Raw genomic sequence first — 26,246 nt, 5'->3', positions numbered from 1 at the left:
AACGCTGACTCACAGAGTGACCTCACATTGTTTAGGAGACAAGTCTTAAAATGAGGAGTCAGGCTTTAATCACAGTTGACATTTTATTGGTGGCTTGGAAGAATTTAATATAAGGGACTGGCTTGAACACATAAACTTCAAAAGGCTCTGAAGAAAGCAAACAATTATGAACAAATCAGCTCTGCACGCACATATACCAGAAATCTAAATACAGAGGACAGCGGGTTGTCTCTTCCTGAAAGACAAAGCAACAGTTTTGCTGCTTAGAAGTGTCATGTTGTCAGTATTATACGAAGCTTGCAAAAACCGATTAAAAAAAAAAAAAATCCCAAACCCATACAGCCTGGGGCCCATCACCTTTAGTAACGCACCTAGCAAATGAAGCACAGGCATCGCACTGTAGGCATCCCACATCATGGGGTGGCTAACTGCATATGCGTCTGCAAGGCGGGTCACCACCCTGCTTAATGCAGAGATGCATTTTAAAGGTACTACAAGTTCCAGCGTGCAGCACTGCACTGTGGCCTGGTTTCTCCTACCTGCCATGCTGGAACATGTAGTCTTCAAAAGCTATACTTTATATTAATCCCATCATTAGCACAGTGTTGCACCAGTTACGCTGCGTATTAATATTCAACAGTTGTTTGGGATGCGTTCTCTGTGGAAAAGGGAAACCGGAGATTTCCGTGCCTCCTCCTCTGCAGGAGTTTTCCTTCTTGCTGCTCTTTGAGTTTGGCAAGCCAGCAGGGTCTCATGCAAAGGAAAGAGGTAATTTTCCTTGGAATTCCACACCCAGTGCCAAGCATTCCCACATCCAGGCACAAAGTTGGGCACAGCCATCATAATTTCTAACTCGGTAATTTATTCAAAGCTTTATTTTATAAAGCTTTGAAGTAGATGGCTTTTCAGAGAACCTGCCATTTAAAGCTGCAAAATGAAGGCAGCAAGGAATGAATCAACTGCTACAGAAATCATGAGAAAGTTTTCCTGGAGAGTCTGACCTGAGATGAGTTTTGAATTCCTATGAAAACGCAGTTAAACTGAGAAGCTATTCTAGTGATTTTCTAAGAACAAATAATTTCCTTTCAAAGGCAATCCTCTTTGAGACACTACATTTAATTTCCATTCAGTGTTTTCAGGTAAGTTAAAACTGAAACTATAAAATTAATCCATGAAAAGAAAAATGCTGGCTTTGTAATATTTCTTGTGTCTGTCTCCTGTTTAAAACTCAAAATTGGGAAACATCAAAATCACCATATTTATAGATACTGGGAAGGGCTCTTATACAAAGTATGTGTGGCATTTATTTACATTTTTTTTCACCACTGTTTTCATTTATAGCAAGAGTTCAGACTTGCTAAATTCTCTATATTCTAACACATCCAACCTAACAAAGCACTCAAGCAGATGTTTAGTTCCAAGTATGTTTCTAACCGTACTATTCAAAACCTTGCCACATTTAGCCTCTGAAATCTAATGTATTTCAGTACAATGCAGTCATGATTTACCGGTTGATGTTCAATGTTGGAGCAAGACTCAGATCCCAGAAGTAGTTTAGTCAAGATGGATGACAGGGGTGACAGTGGTCCTTGCAGCCTTCTGCTTCACCAGGGGTACAGCTATCCTCACGGAGCTCACAATACCGGCCTTCACAATTACATTCAGGTAAGGTGGACCCTCTCCTTGACTCCATTTTTGTACTCTGCTGTGTACATTATTTATAGGTACAAAGCTGGTCTCTTTAAAGACTTCTCTCTCTAGAGACAGCTTGATAGTAGACTTTGGGTTAGAGGTCTTAAAAAGCAGCAAAAAGAAAAAAGAAAGGACTTAACCACCGACTGAATTGTAGGAATGGATACCAAGGACACTTATCTTTCCCATCCCTAACAATTTAAGCATTTCCACCTAACAGCACATGCTGAATTAAGATTTTCTTTCTTCTAAAAACTTAACTTCCAGATGCCATAAGCACGCGACATTAATCCTTCATTCACTCTCCAGAAAATTAAGGCAGGCCAGCACCAAAAATAACCATAGGGCATAGTTTTGTGAGGCAGCAAAACTGACGTAACAGCTAGCTGCTCCCAAAAGGGAAAGTCGTCTCTCTCCCTATGCCTGCTTGCCTCTGCCCTGCTCTCGCAGCAGCACTGGTGCTTCTCTGAGCCTGTTTGCAAAATTAAACTAAAAGACAATTCTTCCGATGAAAAAGTGCACATTTTTGTGCTGGTTAAGCTTCCCAAACTGTTTCACAGAGGAGCCAGACAAGTATTAATACCCTTAAGAATGGGCTGTCACTACAGCAACTCAGGAGTTGCTTTCTACAGCCAACCCTGCTGCAGGGATGACCCCTTCTGGGAATCGGGCAGTGGGGACACAGCTGGGATTGCCGCCACTTAAACCATCTAATTTTATTTTGCTCATATTTGCGAGTCAATCCCCTGGAGTGCCCAAAGAGGGATGGTGTGACCACCCTTCAAAGTGTTTTGAGCAAGCTGTAACAGAATGGCTGTAACCAGTGGGACCTCCTTCTGGTGGATACATCCATTGTTTAATTGGACTAGATCTGAGGAACGTCCCCTGTTGTAAACACATTGAAGTGTTCACACAGGCATGAGTAACATCTGCTGCCCGTATCTGCATGAAAAATTGTTTACTGGAGTGCAATCATATAAACTGGAGGCAGCTTCTTGGACACATATAAGCAGCAGCACGGGAGGCAAGCTAGCAGGTTGGCCTGAGCCAATTCTCTCATCATTACTTGTCTAGGATTTCAAAGAATCCTGGCTCTGGGCTTTCAGACAGTTCTGGATCTCCTCCTGCTTCCTAGGATCATCACAGGGACCACAGAGAAATCTGCACAAACACCTTGCAAGGTGCTCTTGCAAAAACTGCCTGCTGTTAGGACCTGACACACAGGCAGTCTAGCCTGACTTACATGGGGGATTGTATCAGCCACAGTTTGCAGTAGACTTTGACCTCTGGAAGACAAATGAGAAAAAGCTCAATCCATAAATCCCAAGCACTTTTTATCTTGTTATACAACACAACAGTCACGTGGTCGCTAGTCGCATTTCATTCTCATTCCACTTGGATACCAAGTATCTATTATTTTGAAACAGGGATTTTTTAACTATTATTTTTAAATTATGTATTGGGTACATCTGCATCTGGCACACAGGGACTTCAATACTTGTGCTTGGACTCAGGGTCTCTAACCTAACAGTGCCCAGCATTGGCAGAACATTGACCCTGTAAGGGTTATTATTTGAGTTATTACTACAATGGCTGTTTCATTATGTGACACAGGACAATGATGGTTGACTACAAGATTAGGGATTGAGAAGAGCCCTTGTCTGAAGGAAAATTAAAAAGACTGGGACCATTCTCCTCTGAGGGAGTGAATAACAAAAGTCCACAGTGAAGGTATTACAGAATGCATGGCCTAGAGATAGCAGTTTGAGAACTTTTGTTCACCTTATCTCAAAACATAGGAACACAAGAACATGAAGGGGAAAAAAAAAAAAAAGGTAAATTAAAAGATAAGCAACCACATGTTAATGCTTTGCATAAAATATATATGAATTCACTGACATGCAACATTGTGAAGAGCAAGGTAGTATTAGTATTCTCAAAGGATAGGCATAATTCAGCTAAAAGTAAATATTTAACATCTAAAATAAAGGTTTTAGAAGGATTATTATCTAAAATTCTTCAGGGCACAAGTGAGCTTCTACCTCTTAGGATTTAAAAGGAGATTTCTGCTAGGTAGCCAGCACCTGGAGAGCTCAGAGAAGCACAGAATTTACTCATAAATACCCATCTACTCCAAAGAACTCATGAACTGAATATAAACAAGACAGCTGATGGCTCTAGCTAGACAGGGAGGAAAACGCAAGGCACCAGAGACCAGTAATGACTGGCACGGCAAGCAATGGTCACTGTGCAGCAGATGCTTGTTAATATCTAGACTCCATAGAGGGGTTCCTGCATCCTCAACTTAATGGATCTATGCTCCAATTTATAAAATTCAGGTATTTCAGTTACTAAGTGACAACACTGCAGAAGACAGTCGAAGGCTAACTCTTGCGTCATCTTTAGCCCCACTTCCTTATCTTGGAATCTGGTCCACAATACCACTCTTGTTCTCCCACACAGTTTCTTTACTTCACTGCTTACCTACTGATGAGGAGTGAATTACAGGACAAAGGCTATTGTTCGCAGCAAAGGGTTTGTTGAACAGCTATTTTGGCACAGCTCCCCAGGTGGAGATACAGTTCATATAGGCAAAAGAACTCACTAAACCATCTCCTTAAAAGGCAAACTACACCATCAGAATAAATCACCTCTACATCTTTGCTTTTTGCATGCATCATTGCTGCAGGGTTAAGTCTGGGATTTTTACATTCCAACCTGCATAACCATTCTGGCAAGACTAGTAGTTCCTTGACCAGGAAGACAAGATGCACCAGGAAACAAAAAAAAACAAACAAAAAAAAAGAAAAAAAAGGAAAAGAAAAAAAAGAAGAGCTTGCTTTGTTTTCTTAACTGCTTCTTTTTTGTACATATTGAAAGAGAAGAATAAATGAAGTGCTGGCTCTGTTAACAATGGGAAGGGGAACTGTGTCCAGAAGTCACCTCTGGGGTGGAGAACAGCAGCTGAATAGCAGTACACAGCAACCCTTACAAAAGAATTTATTTACTACACATATGGAACAAGAATATTATGTCCTAATGAAGCTATAGTGAAACACAAGTAAAATCTAAAGACATAACATAAACAACTCATCTAGAATTGAACCAGAATTCTAGATATAAGACCCCCACTCTACTGGAAAGTAGCCTAGGAATTCATACACCAAGTCCAATTAATAATATTCATTCTTCATTATCATCTTTACACTGCAATAGACCTCATGTTGGCCCCAGGAAAGGATATGAGTCAATCCTTGACTAACTGGCTCTGATTCACTAAGGAACCAACATATATAAAATCACTCAAGATAAAAAAATGCTAAGGTTTGCCTCACTGATAATTTATCTAATGGCTGCTAAGACTGGAGTAATAGGAGAGAGATGAGAAAGAATAGCACTACATTGCTATGGAAACTAGAATTTTCAAAATAAATACCTTTGCAGAACTGAGGTTGCAGATCTAAAATAACCCATACTGTTTTTGATGTTACGTCCCTTTGCCACGAGATCCTTCCAGGCTGCCCAGCGAGGTGTAGGCAAAAAGCTTGCATGCGGTGATACAAGATATCCCATGGCTCATGTTCCTTATTCCAATGCAGGTATGGGCTCTGAATAGAAACCTCAGCGTTTGGTCTCTTACCTGTACAGTTTGGGAGCCTTCCTGCCACGCAGCCAGTCTGGCCAGGCCAATGCAAAATGAATTCACAACCACTCGAGGCAGGAAGTGTTACCTTTATCCCACTGTACTGATAATCTCAAATATTTGCAGAGTCCTTTTTTTTTTTTTTTTTAATTTTAAGTGCACTAAGACAGCACAGCTTTGTGAAGTTCTGATGCCCTTACTCACACTAGGAAACTCTTTACCCTACAAATGGCTCCACTGCAGTTACCGCTGAGGGTATCCAGTCCTTTGCTCCCTGTTAGTCCCATTTCAGAAAGACAGTTGGTAACTTCCCCACTTGCACCCGGGCAAAGGGTTCTCATTTTAGACACACACGTACCTCCACACCCCACCTACCTAGTACCATCTCACTGACTGCTGCTGTAAACAAGTCTAGGCTCTAGAAATGCTGACTCACAGTGCTAGGACTATGGAAAATATTTAGAGTCACTAAAGAAGTGAAGCCTGGCAGGTTTCCTGCCCTTCCTCCTTATCCGTGAGCCCCTTGCCTTGATGTAATAAAGGACCTTGCTTCCTGAGAGGAGGCAAAGAGTAGGTACTTGCTTCCTAAAGATAGCCTAGATTCCTTTGGATTCCCAGTTGCTATCTAGTAATTGCAGGCAGGGGAAGAAAACCCCCAGTGCTTACAACCACAGGGCTACAGATGTTGAGATTAATGGCTCCTGGGTAGGCTCTCTCACCTAATGCAGCATTGCTCACTGCAGTGCACTGCCTGGGAAATAGTCAAGTTCCTTTAAAATGCCTCATACATTTGCTATGGAAGGCTATTCTTTACCTATAGACTTTACTGAACCAGATTTAGCTCCGATTCCTGCCTTTAGCATAGCTGAGTCAGTGCAGACAGGCAAATCACTATTTGCTGTGTGAGGGTTTGCCACCAATCGAGACACAGGCAAGCAGCACTGGGTGCAAATTATGGTTTACTGTGGGCATGCCAGCACAGGCAAGGAGAGGGACCTGTGCTTAGGCTGAACTGCAGGGACAGCAGGGAGCAGCGTGGGGAGATCGGCGCTATCTAGATGGGAGCCAGTCTGGGTGCATTCTGCCTGTGTTAGCACACTGCTGCGCCCAAATTAATCGGCTCTGGATCTTATCCAAACGACAAGCTGACTGCCTACCACATCAACAGCCTGTTTTCCCCACTGGGAAATGACCTCCTGTTGCAAAAGGCAGAGCATTTAGGGAAACAGCAAAGTTTTATACCCACACAATTCACGTGGCAAATAACTCCAGGAAGCCTAAGAAGCACGGAGCCTTTACGACTGGCTGGGATGGGCAGGTTGGTGAGCTCCCTCCTCCTCCTCCCATTACCTATGCAGCTCATGTGCAAAGGAGCAGAGGCTGATGAGCTACATTTGCAAGCTGGGCAGGGCAGACCAGGGACCAACTCTCACTGAAGGGAAGGAGCAGGCTGTAGCGAGAGCTGTATTGCAGTGCTCAGAAGTGACTGTGCTAAATGGTCATGGGAGTGGTATTGAGTTGATTTTACTTATAACCCGTTCTAACTACAGTCTGCAACCAACATGGCCTGTAGCTTCAAAATGCACTAGAACACACAGCTAGGGATGCAGGGCTTTGTTTTTTATTGGCAGCTGACTTTCAGCTCAGCTTAGCTGTGCATCAAATGAAATCCTTAGCGAGCTGATCTTGCGCATAATTCTCTCTATACTTGTCAATTTGGAGATGTACTGGGCTGAAGTCTCCCTCCTTCAAGGCAACAGGAGCCATTTTGCATAGATGGAGACTGGGGCTGGTCCTACAAGGCGCTCACACTAGTTTAAGAGAACAGTTACTATAGTGCTTTTGCCCTTTTTATAGTGCGTACTCAAAGCAAACCTAAGGTGCTATCAGTCCTTCACCTCAGATAACTGCTGTTACAATGAAGATGGCTCAGTGTGAAGATGGCCCTATACAAAGAATAGATCGGATCATAAATGCAGAACAGCTGCTTAAGCAGAATGCAAGGAAAAGAAGCAACGATGTTGCTGGGCAGAGAAAAGCATTGCAAGAGCTTACAGATAGCCTCCTTTCTCCAAAGGCACATGCGCACTGCTATCATTCAGTCACATTTCTCTCAAGCTTCCTGGTAGCAGCATCAGCAAGTGTGTTCCGTCACATCTGACTGGCTACAGGACTCTGTCCTCGTCTGACAGTAATGACCTGGCCTCAATTTTTCACAATTTTGTCACCTCCTTCCTCTGTTTCAGCACCATAAAAATCACTAGGCATGAAACCTGCAGCACACAGAAAATTCTCGCTAGCACAGCCTGCTGCAGTACACTTCCCTCAGCAACACAGGCGACTGCAGGCATGACAAACCTCTCATAACCTACATTAGATTCCCAAAACATTTCAAATCAGGCATGTAACTTCCAAACTTGGCTGAGATTTATCTCCATGGCCAGACTTAGCATACACACCAGAACTAAAACTCCGAGGATCATGGTGAGCAGCTTTGCTCCTTTGGTAAAATGTAATGCTTTACAACAACAGACAGTTCAACCCCATAAAAACAGCCTTTTTTTTGGCCCAAGAACAAATATTGAAATCCCCCTAGAACTAAGGGCCATCCAGACTTCTCCACATCTGCACTGCAAAAGATCAACACTCTGGTTGAATGGCTACTGCAAAACACACCTGACATTGCCACGGCCATAGTCTCCGATCTGCCACTGGCCTGAGTTGATATCATGGGTTGTGTTCACTGTCTGGAAATGAGGAACAAGAAACACACTGCCGTTGGCTGGCCGGCCAGTCCAGTGACACATCCTGACATGGGCCACAGTGAGACGGAAATGGGCAGACTGATGCCTCTTAAACATCATAGAAATAAAATCCAAGGGACAAGTTGTCTGTGCAAAGTGTCTTGGTCAGTGGCAGAGGGTCTGCCCAGGCCTTTGATGTTTTTGTCCATCTCTCTTGCTGCACCTCCTTAGTCATTTCCCACCCCTTATCACCTCTTTCCTCAAGGCTGCTTAGCTAATTAAACTGCTGCTGTTTTTGTTTACCCTGTTCTACCTGCACTGAACAGCAGCAAGAGTGCTCTCCCACTGATGTCACCACTACCTTTAAGAAAAAAGCTGACCTGCAAGCTATTTTTAGCCACATTGTAAAGTCGTGGAGCTATTTTGGTCACATCTCTGTACTGTAAGCTGCAGGACACTGACAGGCTCTGTGTTTGCTTAGGGCAACAGGGGCTTTAACTGTGAATGAGAATGGCTTGTGACTTTGCACTAAGGCTTCTCTGCCCTTCCTATGCCATAGGGCTCTTTACACCAAGATTTGATTTCTCATCGTTTTAGAAAAGGGCAACACACCTTCCTGAATTCTGCTAGATACCAGAGGCTCTGTAGGGCCTTTGCATTGTTGTCCTCTAGCTTGCACTGTTTCTACGTCTGCAGGAGGTGCTATTTATTCTGTGGGCTCCCTCATTCCCATTTGCCTCAGTCGCTAGGAAAAGGCAGGTGCAATTATGAGTCCACAAAGACACTGGACAAGATTTTATCAATCTTCCTTTGCATCAGACCTTCACAAAAGACCAATAAACATTAGTCTAGTGCCTGCTGAGAAGTTGGGTGCACGTAACTCTGTGAAGGTAGAAGGAAGAGCAGAAAGGAACCATTTGCAGAGCAACATGTTGTTCTGAATACAGACTAATGCCTGGGAGCTCTGGGGTACATCCAGGGCAATGGGCAGAAGGTGCCTGGTCTAGACAGTTGTTTTCTCTAGAGTGCCCAAGGGTTGGTTGCCAAATTTGCTGGGGCTATGTAGCAGGTGCAAAGCACAGGCAGAGTAGAAGCCAAAGCTGGATTTAACAGAATTAAGCCCATAGATACAAAAGGAAGCTTGAAGGATAGGAAATAGGAGGTAAATGAGAGGAGAGAAAAGAAAATACTGAAACTGGTGTGTTTAGGACAGGGACGGATGAGGCAGATCTATAAAGGAGGAACAAGGGAGTAACTGTACATGCAAGTTTTTGAACAGCTGTCAGCCCCCCCCCCCCCCCCCCAAAACTCCTCTTGGAACTACTGCCATCTTCAGCTATAGTGCATGTTTTCCCAAGACACTTCAGATAGTGGTATTAACAGTAGTGCACCTATCTCATTTGGGACAAGCCCCTCATGCAGCAAGAGAACCAGAATTTCATTGAGTGTCAGACTTCCAAGTCTCTCTCATGTATTTTTCCCCCAACTTTCTTCTAAAGGTTCTTCTTTAAAAGTTCTCACACTAAAACCTAAATCCTGCTCCTAAGGTGAGCCACTCCTTACTCTAGTGACGTAACTTGCACCTGTTTTCATGAGTCAGCACAACCCACATATCTCCTCCATAGCAGTGCCTGCTAACAGGATGGACTGTCCCAGGCAAACACCGGCAACCTGTTGCAAACAAAGATTTGATTTATAGAGCATCACTGTGTTTCACTGGGCATTTCAGTGGAAGGAGCTGCTTTAACTCATTTGGTCCCAGGCAACTGTTAATCTGTCCATGTTAATATACACGTTACAATCTTCACAACAGTGAAATCAGCTGACCATTAACTAATATTTTATGACACGTAAATTAAAACTAGCTTAGTAAGAATTTAACTTTTTAGTCAATAGGTGGAAACGCCATGGACAGAATAATATTGTTTAATATGTTATCTTAGCAGGACAGAATGGAACTGCTGCAGTTCAGACACAGAGACGTGTCCAGCAGCAATATGTCAAGACCTGTTGGGTCAAAAAGCTCAATGAAGTGGTTTGTGTTTCAGCTTCCCCCAGAGCTCTGCACAAGACTAGCAGTAAGCGTTACATAGTGAAAACATTTTGGTGAGATGAAATAACATAGCAACATGTTGCATTCTTTCCTGCTGAGCTTTAGCTGCCTTGCTTTGGGACGCTGCATAAGCAGGGTAACAAACACAGCATGACAAGAGTGTCTGACAGAACGGACAGAACAGATGACCTGTCAGCTCCTGCATGGTGAACCCACGCTCCTGCTAGCAGAGCTTTGTCAGTGTAGGGAGTTACTAGTTTACCTTTCATCACCTGCCTAGATCCTCATATTTCATCCATTTTCCACACAATTTATCTTACTGTGAGAGCATTACTGGAATCATCACTTGTCTCCACCAATTATTTAATGAAGACATCGTATCGCCATCTCCACAATGCACATATTTTACTAGTAAATATAAAGAAAACGCATTTTTAAATATTCCTACACCTGTTCTATTTTCTGGTATGGAAACGCCAGGCATACAGTAACAAATCACAGGCAGCTCACCCCATAGACGTAGTCAGAGGTCATCCACCAATTGTGTGGATCCAGACAAGTGCAAATAATACGCTTTAGCTGACAACTGCAATTGTTCCGAGTGTCCTCTAGGGAGTGCAGTCGTAAAGGAAGAAATGAAAACTGCAGCACACAAGCCAGCTGGTAATCGGTGACTCAGGATATTCAGGCAGTCACAAATGGTGTCTGTCCATTTCCAGCTGAACACAGGGACCAGCAATGAGGTTTGAGCTTGATGTAAGAGCAGGATTCTACTAGAACCCGAGGTATGCTTTAGTATGTGAAAGAAAAGTCTGTCAAGATACTAAAAATCAAGATCTAAAACAAGCAACAGGACTTCAAATACTGGATCAATCATTTAACCCAACACACCCACAGCTGAACACAGTGTGGACAGCACCACTATGGGGCTTCCATCTCTTGTCCACTAGTGTATCATGCTGCATATCCATCAGATCATCCAGGGAAAGCATGCTCAGTCTCAAAACATCGTTTAGGCCTTGGCCTCTGTGCAAAGAACAGCAAAGAAATGTTAATTTCTAGAACTGGCTGTATTTTGTGTGTATGTCCACATCTCTGTACTAGAAACTGGGCAGAGCCATCAACTTATTTCACCCTGGATTCACAAAACAGCTAAGCAAATAGTATCTGGCTGATCTTCATGGTAAGGAATCATGGACGAAAAGGCATAAGGTTGCCTATTTCCTTCTTACAAATCGCATCCATGCCTCAACTCTACGACCTTCTATGCCTTCGTGAAAGAAGGACCAGAACATAAAATGAATCTGCTCAGAACAGGACCTTTGCCCACCTGCCCACCTGCCCACCCCCCGCCCCAATCCATGTTTCCAGTCTCAAAAAAAAAAAAAAAAAAAAAAAGGAACGCAGAAATCATACTACCATCCACCTAAGGCAAAGCGTAAGAGAACAAACTTGCCAGGTAAGAGTCTGGATAGGAAGAGCAGGTCTGCAGCAGGGACATAACTACATTCAGACAAGTGCCAGGGTCCATCCCACAGCACAGCAGAGGATGCAGTGACTTCTGCAGTTAACTGCTTTGTGACAAAGCAGCTCTATTGGATTTCCTAAGGATGGATGATCCCTTAGTGTCGCCAGGACAGCACACCTTTAGAGGCAGGGTGTCTTTCTGTCCTGCCATACCAGACACTCTTCACTTTTCTAAGTGCTACGTAAGAAGCTGCCATCACAATAATTAGGGGATTGCATAGTGATCCACTGAAGCAGAGAACTTTTGCAAGATCCTTGCTCTCTCACAGGGTGCCAGGCTCTGGGTTCCTCATCAGAGCCAGTGAGCAGCAGCAGCTTTGAGGACAGTGGGTTTGGGAAGCCAAGAGGCAGCAACCGTTGCTGCTTATGGATAAAGCTGCCGGGCTGGCACTGACAACTTTGCCACATACAGAAGTCATCCATAGCAAGCCAGGAACAGACATTCACATATCCTAAGGACAGCAACCAGACCAGGGATTTCACTTTCAGCCAGGCATTCAAGTGGCAGCAGATACCTGTGGGACAATGCCAGTCTTGTGCTTTTAGAGACTCTAAGTTCCCTCTGTAGCACATGAGTGGACAATAGCTGTGTCTGTTACTAGATGTGGATTCTGCAACTAAAATGCCAGCAGCTGGCTCAGTTTAGGCTGAGCAGCATTGCTAGTATCTGCTAGTGTGTAACAGCCCATGGAAAGGAGGAAGAGGCACTCAGCACAAGCTTCATGTTTACTCAGCAAGCACCAGAAGCGAACCATCTCATTTCTAAACTCCTGTTGCCTCCCACTTTTTGTCTCATCATCACACATCTAAGCTACACATGTAAGGTACCATGAGCTAATTCGCTCATCCACTCCCTTTATTATAGCTCCTCTTGCTGTCTTCTCACCCGTCTCCCTCAACCAGCATACCAGAAGCCCCATGTACCGACATAAAAAAAAAAAAAAAAAAAAAAAAAGAAAAAGGCTCTGGAAGGTGTGATAAATAAAAAGGAACCATTAGCTCTTTCTTGCCCTTGCAAATAACAGAACTTCTCCTCCCTGACCTGTCCCATCCACTCTTAAGTCTTCCAACAAGCACTGATTTCTACTGCTGTTGTGAATAGCTGCAGGTGCTTTTTAATAGAAGCATGGGAAAGACAGACTTAGCATTAAGAGATCCTCAGAAATCTGTAATATTTCTGGTGATGGCACATTTGATTTCTAGGGGGATGTTTATGAAGTATGCATCATCACAGTCTCAGAACTTCATTCTCCACCTATTTAGGATTCCCACACTGGATTACAACCTGCCTTCATATATGAGATGTTGAAGCTTTCAATGAGGTCACACCAGACACTGACAAGTGCTGATGGGTGAGTCATGCTGCAGTAGCCAGAGATACTAGCAACAGATTTGTTAATCTGTATGCAGTCTAACTCTCTTTCTGGTCTAGAATCTTATTCAAGAGTGGAACACAATGTCTCAGAGATAGGTGACTACGAATTGCTGAAGAGCAAGGCCGTATTTTCACAACCATTTTACAGATTATAACAAGAATCAGTTCCTGGGAGTATGTTTACAACAATGCAAAATGTGACGGTTTACCTATTAAATGGAAGATCAAGATCCAGATGGGGTCAAGAGCAGAGCTGTCCATTGCAGATCACTGGAAAAGCTGCCATGCTAATAAGGAATCTAAGGGTTCTCAGAAGAGTTCCACCAACTCTTGCTCCAGCAGTTTAAATCATCATCTCCATCAAGTTGCTCTTCTAGAGGCTACATCACTGTACCAGAGTCAGCAGGCGTAAATACAGGTCCGTACACCAGCCAATCTAGCACAAAGGCCACTGTAGTAACAGGATTGTTAGGCTTGGGTTTGAGCTAAGACATCTAACTATAACTGAGCAGGGTCAGGCACAGAACAAACTCTCTTCTGCTGGCTCTGCTACAGGAGGGAAACCTGTGGCGAAGGTCTAGACCAGACAACGGCAACATCCTGAACCACCACACCAAAATTCAGTGGAGCTTGCCCATGAAACTTTGGAAGTGTGGCAAGAGGGACACAGAAAACCATGCAATAAGTGAGATATGGGGGCTGAGTACATGACAGCAGAAAAAGTTTCTTCATTTTGGCTAAACTACTGGACAGCCAGAAAAAGAATCAATAAGAAAGGGAAGGGGCAAACTAAATCTAAAAGAAATTCTGCAGAGGGAGAACAAAGAAACGAGGTGCTGTTGTATTTTCATTGCTACAAAGCTAAATTAAGCTTCCTAAGTCAAGCAGAAAAATAATTGTTTAAGACTTCTATTCAGAAGACAGCGTGAGCAGCAAATGCCAGTGGGACAACTAACAAAGGGTGTCTTCTCACAGAGAAAGCCACCTGGAGATTGCATAACTATAATGAGTTTCCTCCCAGTTTCACATTATTAGTCACCTTTCACCCTTCTCTGCCAAAGGCTTCTTCTTATCCATCCATCCAAGGACCAGAGCCAAGACACAAGCCTTTCCTGTGCTGCTTCTTTCCACCAGTCACTCTTCAAGGTCAAGGCCTCTACAATACTGATCCTTGCTGCCCATTTCAGCCATTTTGAACGAACTCCAGAGTAAAACCCTCTTTAGCCCTGCTGTTGGGAAAAGATCTGAGATACCTGAACAGACCCTCCTATACTCAGTTGTTATGGCCTGGAAAAACAGTTAGTTTTCAGAGCAACACATTTTGATTTTGCTGTTAAAAGGGAGTCAAGAACATTGTTGTCTATAGCTGTGTTCAAGAGACACCCCAAAACACCACTTACCTTTAAGCATCCAATCTATCAAAGTGCAGTGCATCTTCACGTGCTGTATTGGTGAAAATACATTGTACTGATATTCTGGAAGTACTTCCTAGCATCAGTTCATTTGGCCTGTATGTTATAAGCTATGTATAAAAAAAGCACCTGAAAAATGACAGCTTAATCAGCTTATTGTTATTCTCTTGCAGAGAAGGGTAAAAAGAATTCCTGGGTGTCCCTGGGCAACATATATTACAAAAGACCCTGAAAGTAATCAGAGGAAATGTACATCTGGCAAAAAGAGAATTTTTTTCAAGTTCTGAAAATATTTCAAAGCAAAACCATTGCAGAGATCCATCGAGGAGGCCTCACCAGCAGAAGACATGCCTACCTAGAGTCTCTTGGAAACCTGTTTGACTCAGGTGGAAATGACCTACTGGCATTTACTTGTAATTGCCCAGCATGGCAGTTGCTGAGGAAGGAAAAGCTGTTGAGTCATACGGCAAGCCGCTTTTCCACTTTTGTCTAGTTGCCCAGAGGGTAGAGTGGGACAGTCAGAAGGCTGAGATTCTGTTTATGCCTCTGACACTGATTTCCCATACGACCTTGGCAAGTACTACTTCTTGTGCCACTGTTTCCCCATTTCTTAATAGATAAAACCACTCCCTTGACTCATGGGACAATCATAAGTGCACAGCAAGGAACATGTTTGTTTAAACTAATGAAAGGTAAGAGAGAAGAGTGAAGAGTTATTATTGTTGTCATATAATACAAAAGCAGTTATGTAACAACATCAGTATTGCTTCATTTTAGCCATTATGACATAACAAACTGTCAGAGGCATAGTCTGACATAGTATCTTCATCCCAGTGAATGTACTGAAGCATTTACCTCATTGATACAAAACCAGATTACACCACTCTGGAAGACTCTACCTCGTTTATTTTGACCAGCCTTTCTCTAGAACATGTTTTTCCTGTATAACCTTGTAACCCTTAATAATGGCCCAAACTACACTATAGGAATGACACCAGGTTTCATGAGCTAGTAAAAGCAAAACAGTTCCTCACTTGTGCATTTCACAACTAGTCACACACTAAAACACACAAGTACTTATCATCTTTGCGAACAGCGAACAAGCTTAAGTTAGTTTCTAAACTGGTACATAATACAGACAAAGAACACATTCTAAAAATCTCAATGCCATGAAAGAACTAAAATATTCCCTAATTTGGCTAAATTACATTCTGCTTGTATGACGACAAATTTCCCAAAACAAAAGCATTGACAAGTGCAGTTCATAACTGCTATTGGAATTAATAACCAAATCTCATTGGTTCACATTCTGCGATTTATTCTAAAATTTACAATTGTTCATTTAAAAAAGGTCAGAATAAAGCAGCATGTGGACTGAAGGCTAAGGAAGGTATGACTGTGATTACAGCAGCTGAAACTCTGCCCTAATCACACTCTTATCTACTGAAAGCGTTTATAAAGCAATGATTACTGTACTAGGCCCCATCACTGCACTGAGTTAGTTCTGAAGCAGCACCTTCGCGTTGCTGTAAGAAGTTTATACTGCTAGAGGTGGTGTCATTCTGCTGAGACAGAAAGCCAAGCTTCTCATCACTTAAAGTCATTAAAAAAAATAAACTATGACACTTCTAAAGAAGTAGGGGTGTTAACCCCAATGTCCTGGCCAAATTCCCAGCTTGAGTAATTACAATGTGCCTTGAATAAATTCTTGCCACAGTTTCCGTTGGACATAGTATTGTTCTCTACTTCCTTTCCTACAATATTATGGAGTGCTGATGCATGCTCTTACAAAGGTCCTGTCTACACTGGAATGTCGTACGGGTCTACCCCAGGACCCAGCTCTGTGGCAGCACATTGGGAACAACGTGTTGAAACCAGTTCTGCCTGTCAGCAGAACCGCTAGGCAATTTGTAATTTTTATTTATTGATGTTCTGGCACCTCCTTCAGATGGAATTAACTTTGGGTATAGCTATCTGATAGACACACTGGTGCAAATCCCAGATGCAGACATACACAAGCCTGTTTAGTTTTTCTTTAAATGAACTAAATTTGCATCAGGAAATTAGCAAACTAAGCTAAACTAACTTTCTAGATGCCTACTATGATCATCTGAGAAGGCAGGAAGAGCATGCTTAATATCACAGGGCTAGAAAAGCATGTTAAATGTGCCTGTTTAGTTTAGCTGGCAACAATAAACATCATCATTTTCATACTGTCTGTTCCTTCAGAATTTCAGCAGACTTTTTCTAAACTGACGGTCCACAGATGATAGTGTTTATTTTTTAAGCAGTCACTGAATAACGTATCAAATGCAGATCTAGTATTTTAAGTAAAATACTTGACAGTTAATGGTAAAGCATTATTCACATTTTTCTGCAGCCACCGTTAGAGACTCTAAGGATTTTTACCTAGAGGTATCATTATCTTTTTATGTGTGTAACACAAAGAGCTGAGGCCCAGACTCTCTGCTGGTGTTTGCCGGGTTAGCTCCATGGACCTCACTAACCGAAGCTCTTGCTCTCATAATTCACGAGCTTTAAAGGCAATTTGTCTGCAGGAGGAAGTACAAGATCAAGATTCAGAAGAACCCGATTCTCAATTCTACCTTATGACCCCATGGGCACTCCCTCATACTGCTCCATTTTAGTTTTCCAATCTGCAAAAGCAAATGATACCCACTAATTTGACAAAACACATACAAGAACAAATTTATACTGATAGGCCATGCTGAGCAGATTTGTGTTAGACACCATTGTTCTAACGTTTGCAAATACAAATATTTACCTTTCAAGTATGTCCTTAATTTCCCCAGAAGCATGCCTCCAAACCCATATTGTTTTAGAAGACAGAAACTGTACTTTCAGAAAGTGGATGGTTTTATTTTTGTGCCATTACAAAAATGCTTTTTAACTTGTCAAACGATACGCTACAAATATCTTTGGCAGATGAATGAAACCAAGTTTCCTGTCATAGCTGCCAACTTCAAGGTTGAGATAATCAGATAAACCTTTAGTTTGCCTCTCCCAATACTTACAACAACATATGTTTGAAGTGATCCACATTTGTCTTACTATTCCTCTTGGGATTTGAAAAAGCAAAGTACCAGACCACTATGTGACAAGTTCGTGAAACTCTAGATGCAGTCCACAACTATTACAGCCAACGTCTGTTCTCAACTTTCCTCAGGTTTCCCCCATCCCAGGTTAAATAGCCCCCAGTAGCTCTGCTTGTCTAAAGGTAAATGCAAAGTTCACATAAATAGTATCCAGTATCATCCTCAACACTTGCTGGATACAAAGCCTTCTTATGGTACAAAATACCTGTTAGTTTACGGGAAAATAGGAAGGAAGTTTGTTTTGCTTGTTTTATTTCAGTGGTATCAGTAATACTGGATTTACAGAATTGTACTATTTCATACTGGGGACACCTCAAGACTGTGAATATTTGCAGGGTATTTCATAACTGAGAACACTGTCCCTTCAGATACAATTCTGACTTTAAAAGTGGAAGCAATCCCTGCAGACACACCTTTTACAAACTTTGTGTCTTATGTAACTGTTTCTATTAATTTATTATCAGGATGTCAGTACAAATTGTTATTTTGATGATTCCTTGCCCCCATACTTCTGAAAGGGAAAGCAACTATAAACACAAGGGAGACTGACCTCAGTGATTTCCTCTGTTCAGACAGGAGCACAATACACTTAAACACCATGACAAGGAGAGGTGGACTGTTTAGAATTCCTCCAGCTGTAATCTATAGTAAAAACAAATAAACAAATACGTGACTACAAGACACAATAATTAATCCCTGCATGAAGCCAACTGTTATCTCTAGCTCATAGATGGAGATATCAAAGCACACAAAGGCTCAACAACCTACCAAGTTCAAAACCCACCACTGAAAGCCAAGACTACAGCTCGGGAGGCCATGTGCTTGGTCCATGAGATTTTTTTTTTTTTTTTTTTCCCCCCTCTTCTGGCCATAAACCGGATACAGTTCTGCCAAGGGCAGACAGTCTGAAACGCACCCATTTGGTCAGGCCAGTTGCACAAGAGTTAGCTCAAGCAGACACCTACCACCTCCTGGGATTATTGCCTGTAGCTAGGCTGCTCCCTACCAGCAAGGCAGCTCCACTCAGCCGGGTATCCTCACCCCCAGCTGGCCTGTCCCAAACCCACCCTCCTTGCCCCACCTGCCCCCAAACAAGCTCCCACCTGCCCCAGACCTCTCCCCTGCCCTCCTCCTTCATCTCCCCACCCGTGTCCAGGCCCCACCTGCCGCGTCCCCAAGCCCTCCTTCTCACCGCTCCTCCCCACAGCCCCCAGCTAAGCTTCTCCACACCTTTCCTCAGTTTCCCCATTCCCCTTCAAGCCTCCCCCCCCCCAACCCCGCTGAGCTCTTACAGCCTCAGTACCCCCCCTCCCCATTTTCTCCCTCAGGCCCCTCTCACCCCTCCGGGTCCCCACGCGGGGCTCCCACAACCCCTCTCCCCCACACTCCCTCCTTCTCCACAACCCTCAGTCCTTCCAGCCCCCCCCCCCCAAGGTTCCCTCCTCTCCCTCAGCGACCCCTCACCCTAACTGCCCCCCCGCATTACCCTGAGCTCTCCCCCGAAAACTGCCCCTCACACAACCCAGCCGCCCCCTCACCCCGCCGCGCCACAACTGCCCCTCCGCCGCCCCCGGCCCCGCCTCCTCCTCCTCCCCCCAACCGCCGCCCCCCGCCCCTCCCGCCGGCCGCGGTGGTTGAGGCGGGGGGGGGGGGGAGAGGGCGGCGAAGTCTCGCGAGAGGGGCGGGCGGGGGCCGCTGGCTGCGGGCAGCGCGGAGCGGCGGCGACGGAGCAGCCGGAGCCCGGGCGGCGCTGAGGGGAAGGCGGCAGGCAGGCAGGCAGCTATCCCGGCGCGGCCCGGCCGAGGGATCCGCTCCGCCGCGGACAGAGCACGGCCGGCGCCGCTCGCCATCCCGTACGCCGTGCCCCCGCGGCGCGGCCTGGCCGCGGCTCGGCGAACGGGGCCCAGGCGGCGGCGGCGGCCGTGGTGGTGGTGGTGGCGGCGGCGGCGGCTGGGAGCTCCGCCGCGCCTGCCCTGCCATCTTAGGTGCCGTGCCCCGCCGCCTTTGTGCCCGCCGCGCCCGGGCACCCGCGGGGGCCGGGCCCGACGCCCCTCCGGGGGCGCCTCCCCCCGCGGGGCCGCCGCCCCTTGCCCCGCTCCTCCTCCTCCTCCTTCTCCTCCTCCTCCTCCTCCGCGGGGGGCCGACCGGCGCTCCCAGCCCGGCTGCGGCGGAGGGTAAGGCGGGCATCGCGGCGGGGGGCTCGGCCGGGGCGGGTCGGTGGCGGGGGCGCCCCCGGGAGGGGTGAGGGAGGAGGAAGGAGGGGGGGGGTGGTGGTGATGGGGGGGGGGCGGCCCGGTGGGGCCGGCGCCTCCCCCGCCGCGCTCTGCGGCAGTGCCGCAGGACTCGGGGCTGCTGCTTCGGCCCCGGCGGCGGGAGCCGAGCACCAGTGGGGGAACGGGCGGCGAAATGGCGTTTCTTCCCTCGGAGGGGCGGCCGCCGCCGGCGGGGTGTTCCCCGCGGCCGCCGCTGTCAGGGGCCGCCCGGGGCCTAGGGCTGGGGCAGGGCTGCCCGTTCCCACCGGCCAGGCGTGCCCAGCGTTTCGGTCCTTTTTGTCTGCGTGGCTCCGGTGGGCTTCGTCGGCCGAGCCCGGAGCCCCCGGGGGACTGGGGGGTCGCTCAGAGACCGGCGCGGATTCCTGCCCCCCCCCCCTTTTTTTTTTTTTTTCTTCCCCCGAGCTCTCTTCCCTACCCCTCGCTCCTCCCCAAGTGGTGAGTTTTCAGTGTAAATACCATTTTGTTCGGTGCTGGTATGGGATTTGGATGAAAGTGACCTATTTTAAAGACCTTTTATTGCTTCCCCTCAGCAATGCATGTGGCAGCCGATTCCGTTAGCCAAATAGCGTTTCCCAACCATTTTAATTTGTCAGATTAAAACATCTCATGGAGGCTAGATTTCTGTAACCCGCGTGTGGGTATGTCTTTAGAAATATCGTTCAGCCTGCTTTGCTGCAAGCATCTTTGGAGCATTAGAGTTCACCTTTGTCACTGTGAAAGCAGAAATAAATATAAACGCGATACCTGGGCGCCCGTAACATGCAGTTGTACCATTGTGTTGGGCGCGGTACAAGAAATGGGGGGGAGAACCAGGGATTAAAAATGGTTGTTGTCAAATGTAGATCTTTACATGTCTTAGGAAGAATGACAGAATGATATTAGCCTTGAGGACTTTCATTTATTTTCTTAGAAAAGCATTTCGTGTTTATCGTGCTTGTCTGTGCTGTTTATCATGGTATGGAGTATTTCATTAGGTGGCATTTTAGTGGCTGAGTTGGTTAAATAGCAGTTGCATTAACTAGTTGAACCAATTGTGTCCTTCACCTTTGACTGTTGCATTTTGAGAGCCCTTACAGCAGTGTGCCCATGCATGCCAAGGGCGGATTAATAAGATGTTACCTAAAGGTTTGGATGTTATTGATTCCTTACTATTAATGCTATTTATAGTGCATTTGACATGGCTCTTGTTTTATGTATTTGGATAAAGGTTATCAGCTTGGAATGCTTCAAATGAAATGTTCCCAAAATACCACCCCTAACATTATATATATATATATATATATATACACGCACACACACACACATATATATTGTTGAACAGTATAGTTCAGATCTTCAGTGTCTGAAAAATAGCTTTAGTAGGTAGCACATCATAATAGTGAAAACACGGTGGAAAACTGTGATGTGTTTTGACACTAGTGAAGGTTTGTTTTCACATTTCAGGATTACAGAATAACAACTGCTGGTGCACTAAATATGGTTTTAGATACATTCTTCTTGAAAGTACTTTGAGTCTACCTTTTCCTTGCCTTTGTGCCTGTTCATAGTGAGTGTGTCATAGTTTTTGCTACTTATGTCCAAGGGCAAACCTAATCAACGATTGGTTTGAGCCTTCATATTAGATTCTCCACAACATTGGCCTAGTTCTGACTGGTATGTTTGCCATTTTTAGGACTCCTCTTTCTTTTATCTGTAGACTGAAATATATTGATAAACTTGAACCTTAATTTGTCCTTTGAACTTGAGAGAATGTTTTTCTCCTCTGTTAAGAATATCTCACTGAAGAGAAAGTGATTCTGGTAGAACAGCTTAAATTAAATCTAATCCTGTTGAAACACAACTGCCTGAAGTAAAAACTCCTTGGATAGTTTGGTTTTGTTTGTTTGTTTTTTTTTTCCTTCTCAACTAGACTGAAATTAAGTGCTGCGTGTAGAGGACCAGATGTTGGCATTAAAATTATGTAGAGATAAGGTGACAGGCCTCAAGTTAGACTATTGGAAAAAGTTATCTATCGTATGTCTTTCCTTTAAATTCTGGTGTAAGCTAAGCTGGAGAATTTTAAATGTTTACTTCCATCTAAATAACATTTCCATTTGTGCAGCTTTCATCTTTGCCTGTCCATTATAATTCATCAGGTTTTGTCACCAGAATCACGTATTTTTAATGAGTTGTAAGACAGCCTCAGTTTTTATGCTTGGTGAGATACATTAGAAGAGAAGCAAATATCACACTAATAATTACATCTTCAGATGTATCCTAGTAGTGGATTTCCTGTAATGAGGATGTTTTGTAGAGAACAATAGATATGGCAATGAATTCAGAGATTTGTTTTAAAGATGTTGTAGGTAGCTGACTCTGCAGTAGTGAGTTCCACTTTGACACAACCGTTGCATGCTCAACAGGAACATTGGGTGGTTTCCAGGTAATTCGTTTTCAGGTGCTAATTCTCTTTCTAGCAAAGACAGACTGGATGTACTACTGCTGTTGTCTCTCTTGTCTCTCTCTTCTGCAAGGATGTACTTCTGATCTAACTTAATAGAGACTACAGTCATTTGCAAAATATGCCTCATAAAAGTTTATTTGACGGTATAGATGTTGTGTCAAATAAGAAAATGTTTAGGGTTGATCTGGCTCTCTTTGTGATCCAGAAGTGGTATGGAAGCTATGATAAATATCACTTGTGTTACTCCATTCTCAGTGTATTTTGGAGAACACTTGCATAATCTCCAAGATCCTATCTTAGAAGCATTTTCTGTTGTGTTTTTGTTCATATTAAAATCATGTAAACAACATATTGGTATGTTGAAGTGCACACTAGAAACTACAGAAGTCTTTGGTATTACCAGGGGTGACCCAGGCTCTTTTCTTCTGAATTACAATGGTTATGGGTGGCCATTACATTTTTCCTGTTCAAGTATGCCATGTAGCATGAAGGTTTTTAGTTCTATTTCCTTTTGTGAAACTGGACAAAGGGAAGAGCTTAACTTCAACTCTGGACTAGAATCACATCTGAATGAGAAAGTTATCCTGGGTCTGACAGCAGGGTCTCCGTCATGGGTAACACAGATGTCGTCCCTCGGTTAACCATGTTTGAGACAAGCTTGCCTATAGCGGTACAGAGAGGGATGATTTAATACCTGCTGAGGCTGATGGCTGTCCTTTCTTTTATAACTCTTGAATGCGTCTTACTCTTCTCCACAAACTGCTCACTTTTGACCAACATGATGCAGGGTGAAACCCCGGTCTGTGTGGCCTTGTACTTGCTGGTGAGTTCCTGTTAGGCTAGAAGTTGATTTAGGTGTGTGGTCCCATCCTCCGCCTGCTTTTCCATGTATGTCATTCCATTGGCTCTGGTCTTTGATCCTGCACTGAGCCACACCAGCAGAAAGCTAACCTAAGGAAAAATGCAAAGAGTTTTGTGTCGGCTTGGTGATCTGAAATGGCTCAGTGCACAGTTGGGTGATGCTAGAGACAACCCAAGGGCCTGGGCTGCACCACGACAGCCAGCAATTAGATCAGTTTATGCTGCCATGGAACCACAGCTTGTACAAAGAGAAATGTTTGGAGACAGAGGTGGTTGGTGGCACTTTTCCCTAAACTTGTAGTCGTTAGGTTTCAGGATTCTTTGTTTTCATTGTTCTTTAACATGCTCAGGAGTTGCTCATCATACATTGATTTCTCTGTGGAGAAGAGACTGGAAAAAATCCAATGGATAAAGGGTCAGAAAACCACTAATCCCCTCATGTGAAGTTCCAGAGGGAGCTCAGCTGTGCAGAGCTGCAAAGCAGAGTCCTTCCTGTGAAGGCAGAACTTTAAAAACATGAAATCAGAGGTGAAGTGCAAAGTGTCTGAGGGGAAAAAGTGTGCACAAAACGGGAGGAAAGGATGGAGACCTGTTTAAAAGCACAGTTGGCTTTTAGACGCTGTATTCCCTCCTCCTTGTCTAAGTGCTCATTTACAGTACAAAACATGGAGGAAGGAATACTTTCTGAAGGCCTTTAGAAACACAATGGATGTTAGACAGCACAATGAGTGCTCCAAACGAGGTTTTCTAAAGCAGTTTTTAAACAAATATTTGGTGATCACTGGAATGACAGTATTTTTTTAATTACCAAAGGGAAGCCACTGAGACCTTTAATACTTTGTCAGAAATTAGTGCATTGTTACTCTTGACAATTTTTTTTTTTCACATCCTGCTAAATCTTGGTTTCTTTGCCAGAAGAAAAGACAAGGTAGCCACTGTAAACATAGCATGAAATTGCCAAAGCAGCAATAAGTTTTGTCTAAACAGAAAAGTTTCTCCAGTTTAATCGGAGCTTGCTGAGCCCAGCTATGCAGAGTTAGTTACGTACCTACATTGTAGCTTAGAGATGAGGTTTTTCCTTCTCATAGAGGTGTGGTGAGGACAGCCCAACAGACATTCTGAGTTACGGTGATGATGGCTTCTTAACACGAGTGGACAGTAGCTAATAGTTTTGCCTGTTGTATTGCTTGGCTAGAAGTAGTTTTGATTTTTCTCTCGGGGTCAGGATGGGGTGACAGCATGAGATTTACATATTGAATATTGTCCTTAGAATGGAAAAAGCTAGAAATGTTTTGTTTTGGGGAAAACTTAGATCTTGAGGAAAGAAGTGAAAATCACAGAACTCTACAGCTGGCAGGCTGTGCAGTTTTCTGTGCCTGTGATCTTCCACTGACCCTTACTACACTCCTGGCTACAGCCATGCAAATATTTTCTTTAGAGTGAGATGTAATTTTATAAAAACAGTTTTCTCCTACGCTCATCAAGTGTAGCATGTTTACAGGGCAGCCTTCTATCAGAATGTGGGTGAGTGGTGCCTGTGAATTTAGTTGGAAGCTTTTGCTGCGTGTCAGTGATGTCAAGCCATATTTGAAAAGTAAATTTTGATGTTTAATCTTAATCTCAGAGATTCTTGCTTATAGCTTTCAGACTGAAAGCCAATGTGTATTACACCTGAATTCTTAAAATGTGAGTAAAATTGCTTTCAGCCTTTCACTTAGTTCAGCTAAACTACAAAATCCCTTTTTCTTCCCTTTACTAAGCATCGGTAGACACAGTTTTTGAGGGGTTAGGCCCTTTAAGATCAGTCCCTCTCTTTGCGTTGCTGGTTTAGCTTCACTTCATTCCAGTCTGGGTGATTTCTAACCCGTGGAAAGCTTTGGGATCCAGGAGCATAGGAAAGTAGAATATGCAAATGCAAGTATGTTGAAAGAGTAGGGAATATTTCTTGTAACAGTTTTTGGCTTGTTCCCCGTCCATGTGTTCAGTCTGTTTTCCAAGCATCCAGCAATCCTTCCTCTTCCCTGACATACCGCTACTCAAAGGCAATAACAGACCCATGAGCCCGTTCCCAGAGAATTGTTGTATTGGGATTTCTTGGAAAGAATCGCATGTGGTATTGCACATGTTTGTTATTTTTGCCTCCCTCCCCCTTCTTAATATGCAGTTCTTATTTCCCGCCTCAGTCCTCTTTTAATTGGAGACTGTCACTCCCTCCCCCAGCCGAGGAGATGAGAAGAGAGGTTATTTTTGCTAACGCTGTTTCTCAAATAGGCCACGGGTATACAGTAAGTAGTGCAGTAACTTTCTCCATGGGAAACCATCAGTTACTAGGATTTCTCAAGCTGGGTCCCGGTGGCAGTGCAACATGTTTCTTCTTTAGTTCTGGCTTGCAGTTGTCACTAGCATAACTCCTCCCAGTTCTCACTTCCTTGTAACCCAATCTGAATAAAGATCATGGGATTTGAATGTGCCTTGCTTTTCTGCTGCTGCTCTGAATGTTTGGGTTGTTTCTGTGTTCTCTGTAAACTGTACGCAGTGATCTTTGCTTTTTGGCTTTGCCTGTTCCAAAGAGCAGTTGACAGTTGTTAAAATCAGTTCTGGGCCAGCCATGATTTGATGCGATTAAACTGTGTTAAATATGTTCCAGAACTGTTTCTTGGCCTAGATAGCAAACTAGTTAAACCCTGGTTTTGAAATCTATTTATGTATGATTTGGCTCTGTACCCCTAGGTAAGCTGTCTGCCTCTTAAAGGGTCAAACAGCACAGGATCTATGCACAGCACGTGATCTTCTGCCTTTAAATCCACCACCCTCCCACATCTCCTTGGGCTTTTTTATTACACTTTGCATATCGAACTCTTGTCTTGAGAATTATATACTGGCCTAAATGTAGTAATGTGGTTTCACCATCCATAAAGACTAACTGTGTTGCAGTGATATGATTTTCCCTGGCATCAGCTGAACTGGTATAAACCCCACTTTATACTTACTCGGTATATCCCGAGTATGCAGGCAGGCTCCTAGATTGAGGTTTTTATGGAGGTTTGCAACTTTAATTAAAAAAGAGGGTAACCTAGGCCTTAACAAAATTTCATGCTGGCTTCTAG

The 26,246-nt window shown here is 44.1% G+C and overlaps 2 protein-coding genes and 1 long non-coding RNA gene across 4 annotated transcripts in view; 2 read left to right on the top strand and 1 right to left on the bottom strand.

Annotated features, from left to right (window-relative positions):
* NUFIP2 (nuclear FMR1 interacting protein 2) overlaps window positions 1-18,661 on the bottom strand; it is a 44,019-nt gene extending 25,358 nt beyond the window's left edge. Inside the window, exons 1-2 of one of the 2 annotated variants that reach the window (XM_052803406.1) lie at window positions 18,331-18,661; window positions 18,113-18,204 (exon numbers count right to left, since the gene is read on the bottom strand). The gene's annotated coding sequence lies outside the window, so the exon portion shown is untranslated. The remainder of the gene's footprint in view (window positions 1-18,112; window positions 18,205-18,330) is intronic. The other variant, XM_052803405.1, reaches the window with a different exon arrangement.
* LOC128148944 (uncharacterized) lies at window positions 1,472-15,578 on the top strand. The gene is made up of 3 exons (XR_008237471.1): window positions 1,472-1,665; window positions 12,923-13,011; window positions 14,620-15,578. It is a non-coding gene; the product is annotated as an uncharacterized LOC128148944 (long non-coding RNA).
* Window positions 18,662-19,242: 581 nt separating the features above from the next.
* TAOK1 (TAO kinase 1) overlaps window positions 19,243-26,246 on the top strand; it is a 69,287-nt gene continuing 62,283 nt past the window's right edge. Inside the window, exon 1 of the mRNA XM_052803392.1 lies at window positions 19,243-19,736. The gene's annotated coding sequence lies outside the window, so the exon portion shown is untranslated. The remainder of the gene's footprint in view (window positions 19,737-26,246) is intronic.

This window comes from Harpia harpyja, chromosome 12 (assembly GCF_026419915.1).
Source record: "Harpia harpyja isolate bHarHar1 chromosome 12, bHarHar1 primary haplotype, whole genome shotgun sequence".
Lineage (NCBI taxonomy): Eukaryota > Metazoa > Chordata > Aves > Accipitriformes > Accipitridae > Harpia > Harpia harpyja.
The sequence above is the reverse complement of the archived record's forward strand: the minus strand, read 5'-3'. Positions and strand labels throughout refer to the sequence as shown.